The sequence below is a fragment of the Lissotriton helveticus genome, chromosome 1_1, assembly GCF_964261635.1.
Source record: "Lissotriton helveticus chromosome 1_1, aLisHel1.1, whole genome shotgun sequence".
Taxonomy (NCBI): Eukaryota; Metazoa; Chordata; class Amphibia; order Caudata; family Salamandridae; genus Lissotriton; species Lissotriton helveticus.
This window is the reverse complement of record NC_136057.1, coordinates 1316452406-1316466395: the sequence shown is the minus strand read 5'-3', so window position 1 is coordinate 1316466395 and position 13990 is coordinate 1316452406. Positions and strand designations below refer to the sequence as shown.

General features: G+C 45.3%; 1 protein-coding gene across 17 annotated transcripts in view; it reads left to right on the top strand.

Annotated features, from left to right (window-relative positions):
- Positions 1-13990, top strand: part of LOC144823305 (uncharacterized) — a 559034-nt gene that overhangs the window by 65493 nt on the left and 479551 nt on the right. The window lies entirely within an intron of this gene.

The window sequence follows — 13990 nt, the reverse complement described above, 5'->3', positions numbered from 1 at the left end:
TTGATCATTTTCATGTCAACCTTTAATTTACCGGCATCCATCTTCTGAGCAGTTTTAGGCACTGGCCCTCAACCATTCTTTATTACTCCTGCTCCTTTAGTCCAGTCCACTCCTCAGACATGAATTACACCATCTATCCGAGTTTGCATTAATTAGTTATTATGAATGAATAGTTGTCTTCTGTATTCATACTATGCACCCTCAAACTTATTTAGAGATTTGTAAAGATTTGTGACAGTACCACACATTATTTAGAGAATTCCCACAGAAGGTATTCAAAGTATTAACACAACAATAGCTGAAAATGGGGAGTTCAATGCAGAGAGAGTGTTTCCACAACTTTTTTGACATTTTTGTATAGAATTTGGATGTAAAAAGTGACAGACATCAGTGGATCCCAAAGGAACATCTTAAGAGTGACGTCTTCTGAACGATGTTACAATACATCTAAAACAACAGCTGATGTCATCAGCAAAGAGGTTAGAATGCCTACTGTTGCTGATTGTTATAGATGCACAAGTGGGCAAAATACATTTCTTTCTTTACCCTGGACGGCTTCTTTAAGGGTGTCAACATGACCAAGGAAACTATTTAAGGATTCCTATTTGATCAAAAAATGATGATAAAAGTGCCCCTTCAAATAGTAAGGAATTAGCACTAGCTGGTAATAAAAGTATTAGGTTCCTATTAAGTAATGCTGTATTATTGTGTCACAAATGCAGTTTAATAACCATACAGCATGTTCAACAAAAAGCTGTCATCAATTATGAAGGATTATCTTTCATGGAAGTCTCTTTCTAACTTTCTCTGCTACCATTAGAGTCTTCCTCCCGCATTGGACAGCGAAGAGGCCACGAGAGAAACAGAAAGTAGTTTTGTTCTCTAATATATATGCTGCTTATCTGAGAAAAGCCAAACAGAGTTCACAGTTTATTGAAGTTTGGTCTTCCTAAAAGCAGAATATATTTATAAAATTGTTCATTTTGTTACGTACCTCCACTCGAGAAGCAGTTCAATGTCATTTGTACCTATTTCCCTCTTAAAACAATCGAGGACGCTCACTGCTTTAGCTCCTTTATTCCACATCTCTTCCTCTTCACTCATCAATGTTAATATTGCTTCAGCACTTTATCCCCAAACTGTACATAGAAGTATTGTAAAGGTTTTCCAGAGTTTCATGAACTTTTCTAGAAATCTGTTGTTTTTAATTACCATCTATATTCTGAAACAATTTTTAAAATGCTCATATACCTTTCGATTTCCCATCAGTCACATTAATTTCTTGAGGAGGTAATCACATACCTCCATTTTTTAACATTATTTGTTGTCTAATGCTTTTGATTCCATCACAAACCTAGTGATCACATCGAGAAAATTCAAGGATTTGTAAAAAGGTAATACACAATTGTGAGAAGTTAGCCTGGCATATGATATCCACTATTCTAGTGGGCACCTTGCACCAGTCTAATCGAACCTTATTGATGGTGGTTGGAAAGTCAACCTTATAGACAAGCTATCCTAGTGGTAGCATGGACCAGCAGTCTTAGGCTAAAACTTCAGAGAGCATGTGAAGCCAGCTGTTTTACCAATTATAATCCCTTGAATACCAAATGAAAGGACACCACACCAGGTATATATCAAATATATATGTATTTATTTCTAACACAACCCCTCTGCACTCTTTATGAGGTCAGAGATCGAAGTACATCACAAGTTACTCAATTAGCATACGATAAGTTGCACACATACAGTTTTGCCCTAGAGGCCTCACAAACCATATACTAAGTAAGTGGTATAAGGACCACTACAGAAATAGTGAATAGGCCTATGGAATCACTGAGGCTACACTACACAACCAGAGGTTAGGAAGGAGGAGACCCACGGGAGACTCCTGCAGTGTCTAAACACAGGCGCGGGTTCCCATTGACTCATAATGGAGAACGAAGAAGTTACAGAGTTACTCTTTTAGGGCACTTCCGGGTGGACTATGACAAAACCCCTTTAGACTAGGACACCGCGAGAGTCAAGACCCACGGGAGCACCAGAGTACTCGTGTTACCACACCCAGGGAAGCCGGGTGCATAGGTGCCTTTTGGTGTCGGGTTTTGTCGATGCTTTCAATGGAGATCTGCAAAGAAGTGCTGCAGGCGGCCAGAGGAAGAGTGTCCGGGTGGATCCAAGGGTGGATCGAAGAACTGAAGAACCTGAAGGCAGAGGGGACAGAGTCTGGGTCACTAGCCAGTGACCAGGAAGGAACCATGAAGGAACCAGGCGATGTCGCGATGATCTCAGGTGAAGAGGTGAAGCTTGACTCTGCAGCCACGAGGACCAGAAGGGGTCGATGACAACCAGGCGCTGGAGTCGAGCGGCGCCACAAAGGATCTAGTTGACTGCGGTGTCGGTATCCGGACTGGACCCAACAAGCCTTGGCAAACGCAATCCACGCAGGAAGTGAAGATGGGCTTCCGGTCAGACCAGCAAGGTTTGGGGAGTTTCTCCTTTGCAGGGAAGCTGGAGCAAGCCTGGAGCAACCAGGAAAGCAAGGTTTGTCTTCAGGGGGCTCACTAGCCAGAGGGCTAGCAACCGGGAAGACGCATCAAGCTGAAATGCAAGAGCGGGCCCCACGCGGCACTCGTGGAGTGAGGGGTGCTGAGCTTCGGTGCAAATGGTGCTCGGGTCTGGGGCTTTTCGTACTCAAATGCACAACTGCAAGGGTACCTTGGTAGTTGAGCTGTTAGCAAAATGCAGGATATCCAGGGAGTCCGGTCCCACGTCTCTAGTGTCTGCCACGGGTCTCAGCTTTGCTGTGGATGTGGGTTGGAGTCAGAGAAGTCTGGAAGTCTAGTTCCTGTGTCACTGAGTCTTCGGGATCCATCGGGAGCAGCGACAAAGCAGACCGGCAAGTTACTGATGGTGCCTGTTTGCACAGGGTGGTCACTCCTTGACCACAAGGAAGATGTCTTCAGCCTTCTAGTCGAAATAGAACGTCGAAGGTCCAAGAGTTTGTATCAGATAATCTAAAGTCCTGGGGACAAAGCTCCTATCTTTACACTAATCTTAGGGCCTGGATTACCTGCTAGGTCCCTCCTATGGGTGGAGTTTGGAAGGGGGTGGTTAAACATCCCTTTCCCTTTGTCCAGTTTCGCGCCAGAGCGTGGCTGGAGTGCCCCAGCAACTGGTTTGAACCGGGCTATGCATGGAGCACCTTGTGTGCCCCAGGCAGTGTCTCGTTTTGCAGCCCTCCATGCCCCAATACACTAAAAGCCTGTCTGGGGAGGTGCTAGCACCTCCCAAGGCAGGAAACCTATTGTCCAGGCCTACCCTGCCGGAATTTCGTCCAGCAGCAGGAGGTCAGACTCGTGTCTGTGGCAGCAGCATATATTTTGTGATGCTGAGGCTCTGTTTAACTTTAACCTGGTAAAGCAGTAACCAACATGTCTTCTCCCTCTAGAAGGGTGGAATGCTACCCCCGATGCCAGAATTGGCAGGGGGGGGGGGGGGCAGTATTCCAAAGTGTTTGACACCTTACATGACATGTTTTGATAAAGCCAAACCAAAGTGAGCATTAACCGTGAGGGTTATAATGCACTTAAGAGTATATGATATGGCTATATCATAGAACAGCTATAAGGAGATGGTTCAGAACGCTGCAGAGGGGCTCAGCTCATGCCAGAGCACCCTTTCACATAAAACCAAGCACTCTGCATCCAGGATTGTCGAGGCATACCATAGGAGTGACTTATAGGTGCATATGTGTCTATATATAAGGTAGATATAGGTATACTATATCTAAGTAAGGGGTGATTACACCACCTTACCCAAGCTGAGTGATCAGCCTGTGGTGTCAGTTTGGATGGCCAGCCAGGGGTGGCATAATACATGCTGTAGCCCCTGGTAGGCCTTGGATGCACCTATGCCCTGGGTACCTATGGTACACTATACAGGGGCTCACAGAGGTGACCCAATTCCCAATCAGGTATGTACCTAAAGTACATGGTGTCCAATTTTTAGAGAGAGCAGATAGCCTGGGGCCCTGAATAGCAGGATCCCAGGCCAACTAAGTCGAAAACCAGCAAAACACTAGGCAAAATGTTGGGGTAACCATATAGTCAGATATCCACCTTCCTACAACAATCACAAGCACCCATAATATTTTTTTCTTTAACATTTTGGTTTTGATTTGGTTTCTTCCAGTCACCAATACCTAATGTTCCTCACCAGAAGCTGGATCAGACAATTGATAAAAAATCATGTGAAGAGGTTAGTATAACCAGTGCGTTAATATATATTTGTCAAACACTGAGGAATACTCTGTGTGGCACTGTGTTGCTCATGGTTATCTTGGTAGGAGAGAACTACAGACACACTCTGTCCATTATCTATAAAAGACCAGGCCTGGATCCACGGTTAGATTCTTAATCTTCTGCACCATCTTGGTTTTGTTGATGCACACATTTCAGAGCTTATTCAGGCTAAAGTCTTGTGCATTGACTGGGCACATAGTATGAACTGTTTCGGACCATTCTTTTCACACTAGTAACCTCTCTGCTCTTTGGTTTAGGCAGCCCTTATCTATTCTTTATAACTCCTGATCTTTCAATCCAGCCCACCCCTCAGGCACGAAGTACTGTCTGTCCAAGTTCTTTTTCAATTTCCTGTATGTGACCTTTTAAAGACATGTACTTCTTTATATATATTTCGTATCTGTCATTGATCAAAGATTGTTGGATACGTATTTGCTGTTCCATAAACCCAGTTTCAAGCTAATTTGCCTCAGTGAATCCTGAGCCAAGCATATTTACGAGCACTCATTATAGGGAATGAGTTAATAGTGATGTTCATACCATGAATTTTCAAATTTGTTTGAGGATTCATATAAAATGAGTGACAGTACCACAAATTCCAGATATTAACACAGTCATAGCTCGGAATGGGAAGTTCCATGCAGAAAGAGAATTCCCACAAGTTTTGCTGTTATTTCAAAGTCCGAACTTTCTATGTAAAAATGTACAAGACATGAGTGATTTCAGTTTGAGTATCCTAAATGGACCACCCGGTGAGTTACATCATAATATATTTAAAAACCCTTATCATCAAACATTATACAAAGCCAACTGATGATGATTGTTAGAGTGTGCAAATAGATATTTTTTTTCTTTGAACTTGATGGCTTTGGTAAGGGTGTTGACATGAGCGGCAGAACTATACTATGATTTCTGCTTGACCTAACAAGATAATAAAAATGAATTTTCAGAAACAATGTGGAATTAGCATGAACTGTTGTTGGTGATAAAATGATTATCTTCCATAGTATGTAATGCTTTATTATTGGTTAACAAATGCAATATAATACCCTTACAGCATGTCCAACACTGCTTTTATATGGGTCTGACCTTGTGGACATAAGGACACCACTGCACTTGATTTGGTCATAGAGACTAAAATTGCACCTGAGAAAACCTTCAATAATTACCATAGTTTGTCTTTCATGGAGAACTCTTTCTGACTATCTCTTCTATCATTAGAGTTGGCCTCCAACTGTAGTGGATATGGATAAGGCCATGATTGGCATAGTAAGCAGTTACTTCTCTAATATTTATACTGTTTTTATACTAAAATCTAACATTGTTCCCAGTTCAGTGTAGATTAAGTGATGAAGTGGCTCAGAGAGGATTTCTTAACAACTGAGTTAAATTGCATGGCTGTTCACCTTGGTACATATTGGCACTCTAAAGGCCATTCACTGTCATTCATGCATATTTTCGTCCCCCTAACTCCCCTTGACTCTTAACTCCTTTACCTCTATATACCATACTTCTCCCCCTTCACCTAACCCCTGATTTACCACTTTTGCGCTTTATCCCCAGTTGGTATATAATAGTATTGTATACTTTTTTAGGTCTCGGCTAGCCGCGCGGAAGCGCGTCTCCGCCGAGAACTTATTGTGGCCGTGTCTGCTTCCCAGGAGACACTCCTGGCCGCGCGCAGGCGATTCCAAACTGGCACGCGCACAAGTACGAGCGCTGCGCGAAGCTCTCACACAACACATGCATGCGCATACACAGAAACACACACACAAGCGCACACGCACGCACATACATACAGAACCCCACCCACGCATACACACACGCGCACACACACACACACACGAGTGCACCGCCCCCCCCTTTTTAAACTTACTGTGGCAACCTGGGGTACTCCGCTCTCAGCACGGGCAGGCAGAGTTGACGCTGCGGCTCTTGGCAGCTCCTTTCGCGGGGCTCCCTCTTGGTCAAGGGAGCCCCGCAACACGTGCGCAACCTCCTGTTGTCGGCCCTGGGGCTCTCCACCGCTCACAGGAGCCCCGGGCCACTCGACGCATTTCCTCCGCCTGCCTCCTCTTCCGGTCAGGACGCGGCTCCGCCCCCGTCACAGGCGACCTTGCCTGACTTCCGGTGCGGCCGCGGCGGGATTCCGGGGGCAGTAAGAGTTATTTATTTTTCAATGCTGTTTTATTTCCGTCGCACGTATTTATATATTTATTAACATGCCTTATATATTTATTAACATGCCGGTTCTTAGTAAAGTACATGTCATAGGCTAAGAAAAGTAGGTTATTGCAGTGAACTATATTAATAATGGCAAACCCTTGTTTTCCAATGCTGCTGTGAGTGTGCAGTGAGCGCAAAGTAGTGAGTGCAGAGTAGTGAGTGCAGAGTGAGTGTGCAGAGTAGTGAGTGCAGAGTGAGTGTTCAGAGTGCAGAGTAGTGAGTGCAGAGTAGTGAGTGCAGAGTAGTGAGTGCAGTGTGCAGAGTAGTGAGTGCAGAGTGAGTGTGCAGAGTAGTGAGTGCAGAGTGAGTGTGCAGAGTAGTGAGTAGTGAGTGCAGAGTAGTGAGTGCAGAGTAGTGAGTGCAGAATGAGTGTGCAAAGTAGTGAGTGCAGAGTGAGTGTTCAGAGTGCAGAGGAGTGAGTTCAGAGTAGTGAGTGCAGAGTAGTGAGTGCAGTGTGCAGAGTAGTGAGTGCAGAGTGAGTGTGCAGAGTAGTGAGCAGTGAGTGCAGAGTAGTGAGTGCAGATTAGTGAGTAGTGAGTGCAGAGTAGTGAGTGCAGAGTGAGTGTGCAGAGTAGTGAGTGCAGAGTGAGTGTGCAGAGTAGAGTGTGCAGAGTAGTGAGTGCAGAGTGAGTGTGCAGAGTAGTGAGTGCAGAGTGAGTGTTCAGAGTGCAGAGTAGTGAGTGCAGAGTAGTGAGTAGTGAGTGCAGAGTAGTGAGTGCAGAGTGAGTGTGCAGAGTAGTGAGTGCAGAGTGAGTGTGCAGAGTAGTGAGTGCAGAGTGAGTGTGCAGAGTAGTGAGTAGTGAGTGCAGAGTAGTGAGTGCAGAGTAGTGAGTGCAGAGTAGTGAGTAGTGAGTGCAGAGTGCAGAGTAGTGAGTGCAGAGTGAGTGTGCAGAGTAGTGAGTGCAGAGTGTGTGTTCACAGTGCAGAGTAGTGAGTGCAGCGTAGTGAGTGCAGAGTGAGTGTGCAGAGTAGTGAGTGCAGAGTGAGTGTTCAGAGTGCAGAGTAGTGAGTGCAGAGTGAGTGTGCAGAGTAGTGAGTGCAGAGTGAGTGTGCAGAGTAGTGAGTGCAGAGTGAGTGTTCAGAGTGGTGAGTGCAGAGTGAGTGTGCAGAGTAGTGAGTGCAGAGTGAGTGTGCAGAGTAGTGAGTAGTGAGTGTAGAGTAGTGAGTAGTAAGTGCTGAGTAGTGAGTGCATAGTATTGAGTAGTGCGTGCAGAGTGAGTGTGCAGAGTAGTGAGTAGTGAGTGCAGAGTAGTGAGTGCAGAGTAGTGAGTGCAGAGTAGTGAGTGCAGAGTGCAGAGTAGTCAGTGCAGAGTGAGTGTGCAGAGTAGTGAGTGCAGAGTAGTGAGTAGTGAGTGCAGAGTAGTGAGTGCAGAGTAGTGAGTGCCGAGTAGTGAGTAGTGAGTGCAGAGTAGTGAGTGCAGAGTAGTGAGTGCAAAGTAGTGAGTGCAGAGAAGTGAGTGCAGAGTAGTGAGTAGTGGGTGCAGAGTAGTGAGTAGTGAGTGCAGAGTAGTGAGTAGTGAGTGCAGAGTAGTGAGTGCAGAGTGCAGAGTAGTGAGTGCAGAGTAGTGAGTGCAGAGTAGTGAGTGCAGAGTAGAGTAGTGAGTAGAGAAGTGAGTAGTGAGTGCAGAGTAGTGAGTAGTTAGTTGAGTAGTGAGTAGAGTAGTGAGTAGTGAGTGCAGAGTAGTGAGTAGAGTAGTGAGTAGAGTAGTGAGTAGTGAGTAGAGTAGTGAGTAGAGTAGTGAGTAGTAAGTAGTGAGTAGAGTAGTGAGTAGTGAGTAGAGTAGTGAGTGCAGAGTAGTGAGTAGAGTAGTGAGTAGAGTAGTGAGTAGTGAGTAGAGTAGTGAGTAGTGAGTGCAGAGTAGTGAGTAGTGAGTAGAGTAGTGAGTAGTGAGTAGAGTAGTGAGTAGTGAGTAAAGTAGTGAGTAGTGAGTAGAGTAGTGGGTAGTGAGTGCAGAGTAGTGAGCAGAGTAGTGAGTAGTCAGTAGAGTAGTGAGTAGTGAGTAGAGTAGTGAGTTGAGTAGTGAGTAGTGAGTAGAGTAGTGAGTAGAGTAGTGAGTGCAGAGTAGTGAGTAGTGAGTAGAGTAGTGAGTAGAGTAGTGAGTAGAGTAGTGAGTAGTGAGTAGAGTAGTGAGTGCAGAGTAGTGAGTAGTGAGTAGAGTAGTGAGTAGAGTAGTGAGTAGTGAGTGCAGAGTAGTGAGTAGAGTAGTGAGTAGAGTAGTGAGTAGAGTAGTGAGTAGTGAGTAGTGAGTAGAGTAGTGAGTAGAGTAGTGAGTAGTGAGTAGAGTAGTGAGTAGTGAGTAGAGGAGTGAGTAGTGAGTGCAGAGTAGTGAGTAGAGTAGTGAGTTGAGTAGTGAGTGCAGAGTAGTGAGTAGTGAGTTGAGTAGTGAGTGCAGAGTAGTGAGTAGTGAGTGCAGAGTAGTGAGTGCAGAGTAGTGAGTGCAGAGTAGTGAGTGCAGAGTAGTGAGTGCAGAGTAGTGAGTGCAGAGTAGTGAGTGTGGAGTAGTGAGTGCAGAGTAGTGAGTGCAGAGAAGTGAGTGCAGAGTAGTGAGTAGTGGGTGCAGAGTAGTGAGTAGTGAGTGCAGAGTAGTGAGTAGTGAGTGCAGAGTAGTGAGTAGTGAGTGCAGAGTAGTGAGTGCAGAGTAGTGAGTGCAGAGTAGTGAGTAGAGTAGTGAGTAGAGTAGTGAGTAGAGTAGTGAGTAGAGTAGTGACTAGTGAGTAGTGAGTAGTGAGTAGAGTAGTGAGTAGTGAGTAGAGTAGTGAGTAGTGAGTTGAGTAGTGAGTAGAGTAGTGAGTAGAGTAGTGAGTGCAGAGTAGTGAGTAGTGAGTAGAGTAGTGAGTAGAGTAGTGAGTAGTGAGTGCAGAGTAGTGAGTAGAGTAGTGAGTAGAGTAGTGAGTAGTGAGTCGAGTAGTGAGTAGAGTAGTGAGTAGAGTAGTGAGTAGTGAGTAGTAAGTATTGAGTAGAGTAGTGAGTAGTGAGTAGAGTAGTGAGTGCAGAGTAGTGAGTAGTGAGTAGAGTAGTGAGTAGTGAGTAGTGAGTAGAGTAGTGAGTAGAGTAGTGAGTAGTGAGTAGAGTAGTGGGTAGTGAGTGCAGAGTAGTGAGTAGTGAGTAGAGTAGTGAGTAGAGTAGTGAGTAGAGTAGTGAGTAGTGAGTAGAGTAGTGAGTAGTGACTGCAGAGTAGTGAGTAGTGAGTGCAGAGTAGTGAGTAGAGTAGTGAGTAGAGTAGTGAGTAGTGAGTGCAGAGTAGTGAGTAGTGAGTGCAGAGTAGTGAGTAGTGAGTGCAGAGTAGTGAGTGCAGAGTAGTGAGTGCAGAGTAGTGAGTAGAGTAGTGAGTAGAGTAGTGAGTAGTGAGGTGAGTAGTGAGTAGAGTAGTGAGTAGAGTAGTGAGTAGAGTAGTGAGTAGAGTAGTGAGTAGTGAGTGCAGAGTAGTGAGTAGTGAGTGCAGAGTAGTGAGTGCAGAGTAGTGAGTGCAGAGTAGTGAGTAGTGAGTGCAGAGTAGTGAGTGCAGAGTGAGTGTGCAGAGTAGTGAGTGCAGAGTGAGTGTGCAGAGTAGAGTGTGCAGAGTAGTGAGTGCAGAGTGAGTGTGCAGAGTAGTGAGTGCAGAGTGAGTGTTCAGAGTGCAGAGTAGTGAGTAGTGAGTGCAGAGTAGTGAGTGCAGAGTGAGTGTGCAGAGTAGTGAGTGCAGAGTGAGTGTGCAGAGTAGTGAGTAGTGAGTGCAGAGTAGTGAGTAGTGAGTGCAGAGTAGTGAGTGCAGAGTAGTGAGTAGTGAGTGCAGAGTAGTGAGTGCAGAGTAGTGAGTGCAAAGTAGTGAGTGCAGAGAAGTGAGTGCAGAGTAGTGAGTAGTGGGTGCAGAGTAGTGAGTAGTGAGTGCAGAGTAGTGAGTAGTGAGTGCAGAGTAGTGAGTGCAGAGTGCAGAGTAGTGAGTGCAGAGTAGTGAGTGCAGAGTAGTGAGTGCAGAGTAGTGTGTGCAGAGTAGTGGGTGCAGAGTAGTGAGTGCAGAGTAGTGAGTAGAGTAGTGAGTAGTGAGTAGAGTAGTGAGTAGTGAGTAGAGTAGTGAGTAGAGTAGTGAGTAGAGTAGTGAGTAGAGTAGTGAGTAGTGAGTGCAGAGTAGTGAGTAGTGAGTTGAGTAGTGAGTAGAGTAGTGAGTAGTGAGTAGAGTAGTGAGTAGAGTAGTGAGTAGAGTAGTGAGTAGTGAGTGCAGAGTAGTGAGTAGAGTAGTGAGTAGTGAGTTGAGTAGTGAGTGCAGAGTAGTGAGTAGAGTAGTGAGTAGTGAGTTGAGTAGTGAGTGCAGAGTAGTGAGTAGTGAGTGCAGAGTAGTGAGTGCAGAGTAGTGAGTGCAGAGTAGTGAGTGCAGAGAAGTGAGTGCAGAGTAGTGAGTAGTGGGTGCAGAGTAACGAGTAGTGAGTGCAGAGTAGTGAGTAGTGAGTGCAGAGTAGTGAGTGCAGAGTAGTGAGTGCAGAGTAGTGAGTGCAGAGTAGTGAGTAGAGTAGTGAGTAGAGTAGTGAGTAGAGTAGTGAGTAGTGAGTAGAGTAGTGAGTAGAGTAGTGAGTAGTGAGTAGAGTAGTGAGTAGAGTAGTGAGTAGAGTAGTGAGTAGTGAGTAGAGTAGTGAGTGCAGAGTAGTGAGTAGTGAGTAGAGTAGTGAGTAGTGAGTAGAGTAGTGAGTGCAGAGTAGTGAGTAGAGTAGTGAGTAGAGTAGTGAGTAGTGAGTAGAGTAGTGAGTAGAGTAGTGAGTAGTGAGTAGAGTAGTGAGTGCAGAGTAGTGAGTGCAGAGTAGTGAGTGTGGAGTAGTGAGTGCAGAGTAGTGAGTGCAGAGAAGTGAGTGCAGAGTAGTGAGTAGTGGGTGCAGAGTAGTGAGTAGTGAGTGCAGAGTAGTGAGTAGTGAGTGCAGAGTAGTGAGTAGTGAGTGCAGAGTAGTGAGTGCAGAGTAGTGAGTGCAGAGTAGTGAGTAGAGTAGTGAGTAGAGTAGTGAGTAGAGTAGTGAGTAGAGTAGTGACTAGTGAGTAGTGAGTAGTGAGTAGAGTAGTGAGTAGAGTAGTGAGTTGAGTAGTGAGTAGAGTAGTGAGTAGAGTAGAGTAGTGAGTGCAGAGTAGTGAGTAGTGAGTAGAGTAGTGAGTAGAGTAGTGAGTAGTGAGTGCAGAGTAGTGAGTAGAGTAGTGAGTAGAGTAGTGAGTAGTGAGTCGAGTAGTGAGTAGAGTAGTGAGTAGAGTAGTGAGTAGTGAGTAGTAAGTATTGAGTAGAGTAGTGAGTAGTGAGTAGAGTAGTGAGTGCAGAGTAGTGAGTAGTGAGTAGAGTAGTGAGTAGAGTAGTGAGTAGTGAGTAGTAAGTATTGAGTAGAGTAGTGAGTAGTGAGTAGAGTAGTGAGTGCAGAGTAGTGAGTAGTGAGTAGAGTAGTGAGTAGTGAGTAGAGTAGTGAGTAGTGAGTGCAGAGTAGTGAGTAGAGTAGTGAGTAGTGAGTAGAGTAGTGAGTAGTGAGTAGAGTAGTGAGTAGAGTAGTGGGTAGTGAGTGCAGAGTAGTGAGTAGAGTAGTGACTAGTCAGTAGAGTAGTGAGTAGTGAGTTGAGTAGTGAGTTGAGTAGTGAGTAGTGAGTAGAGTAGTGAGTAGAGTAGTGAGTGCAGAGTAGTGAGTAGTGAGTAGAGTAGTGAGTAGTGAGTAGTGAGTAGTGAGTAGAGTAGTGAGTAGAGTAGTGAGTAGTGAGTAGAGTAGTGGGTAGTGAGTGCAGAGTAGTGAGTAGTGAGTAGAGTAGTGAGTAGAGTAGTGAGTAGAGTAGTGAGTAGTGAGTAGAGTAGTGAGTAGTGACTGCAGAGTAGTGAGTAGTGAGTGCAGAGTAGTGAGTAGAGTAGTGAGTAGAGTAGTGAGTAGTGAGTGCAGAGTAGTGAGTAGTGAGTGCAGAGTAGTGAGTAGTGAGTGCAGAGTAGTGAGTGCAGAGTAGTGAGTAGAGTAGTGAGTAGAGTAGTGAGTAGTGAGGTGAGTAGTGAGTAGAGTAGTGAGTAGAGTAGTGAGTAGAGTAGAGAGTAGTGAGTAGAGTAGTGAGTAGTGAGTGCAGAGTAGTGAGTAGTGAGTGCAGAGTAGTGAGTGCAGAGTAGTGAGTAGTGAGTGCAGAGTAGTGAGTGCAGAGTGAGTGTGCAGAGTAGTGAGTGCAGAGTGAGTGTGCAGAGTAGAGTGTGCAGAGTAGTGAGTGCAGAGTGAGTGTGCAGAGTAGTGAGTGCAGAGTGAGTGTTCAGAGTGCAGAGTAGTGAGTAGTGAGTGCAGAGTAGTGAGTGCAGAGTGAGTGTGCAGAGTAGTGAGTGCAGAGTGAGTGTGCAGAGTAGTGAGTAGTGAGTGCAGAGTAGTGAGTAGTGAGTGCAGAGTAGTGAGTGCAGAGTAGTGAGTAGTGAGTGCAGAGTAGTGAGTGCAGAGTAGTGAGTGCAAAGTAGTGAGTGCAGAGAAGTGAGTGCAGAGTAGTGAGTAGTGGGTGCAGAGTAGTGAGTAGTGAGTGCAGAGTAGTGAGTAGTGAGTGCAGAGTAGTGAGTGCAGAGTGCAGAGTAGTGAGTGCAGAGTAGTGAGTGCAGAGTAGTGAGTGCAGAGTAGTGTGTGCAGAGTAGTGGGTGCAGAGTAGTGAGTGCAGAGTAGTGAGTAGAGTAGTGAGTAGTGAGTAGAGTAGTGAGTAGTGAGTAGAGTAGTGAGTAGAGTAGTGAGTAGAGTAGTGAGTAGAGTAGTGAGTAGTGAGTGCAGAGTAGTGAGTAGTGAGTTGAGTAGTGAGTAGAGTAGTGAGTAGTGAGTAGAGTAGTGAGTAGTGAGTAGAGTAGTGAGTAGAGTAGTGAGTAGTGAGTGCAGAGTAGTGAGTAGAGTAGTGAGTAGTGAGTTGAGTAGTGAGTGCAGAGTAGTGAGTAGAGTAGTGAGTAGTGAGTTGAGTAGTGAGTGCAGAGTAGTGAGTAGTGAGTGCAGAGTAGTGAGTGCAGAGTAGTGAGTGCAGAGTAGTGAGTGCAGAGTAGTGAGTGCAGAGAAGTGAGTGCAGAGTAGTGAGTAGTGGGTGCAGAGTAACGAGTAGTGAGTGCAGAGTAGTGAGTAGTGAGTAGTGAGTGCAGAGTAGTGAGTGAAGAGTAGTGAGTGCAGAGTAGTGAGTGCAGAGTAGTGAGTAGAGTAGTGAGTAGAGTAGTGAGTAGAGTAGTGAGTAGTGAGTAGAGTAGTGAGTAGAGTAGTGAGTAGTGAGTAGAGTAGTGAGTAGTGAGTAGTGAGTAGAGTAGTGAGTAGAGTAGTGAGTAGTGAGTAGAGTAGTGAGTAGAGTAGTGAGTAGTGAGTAGAGTAGTGAGTAGTGAGTGCAGAGTAGTGAGTAGAGTAGTGAGTATAGTAGTGAGTAGAGTAGTGAGTAGTGAGTAGAGTAGTGAGTAGAGTAGTGAGTAGAGTAGTGAGTAGTAAGTAGTGAGTAGAGTAGTGAGTAGTGAGTAGAGTAGTGAGTGCAGAGTAGTGAGTAGTGAGTAGAG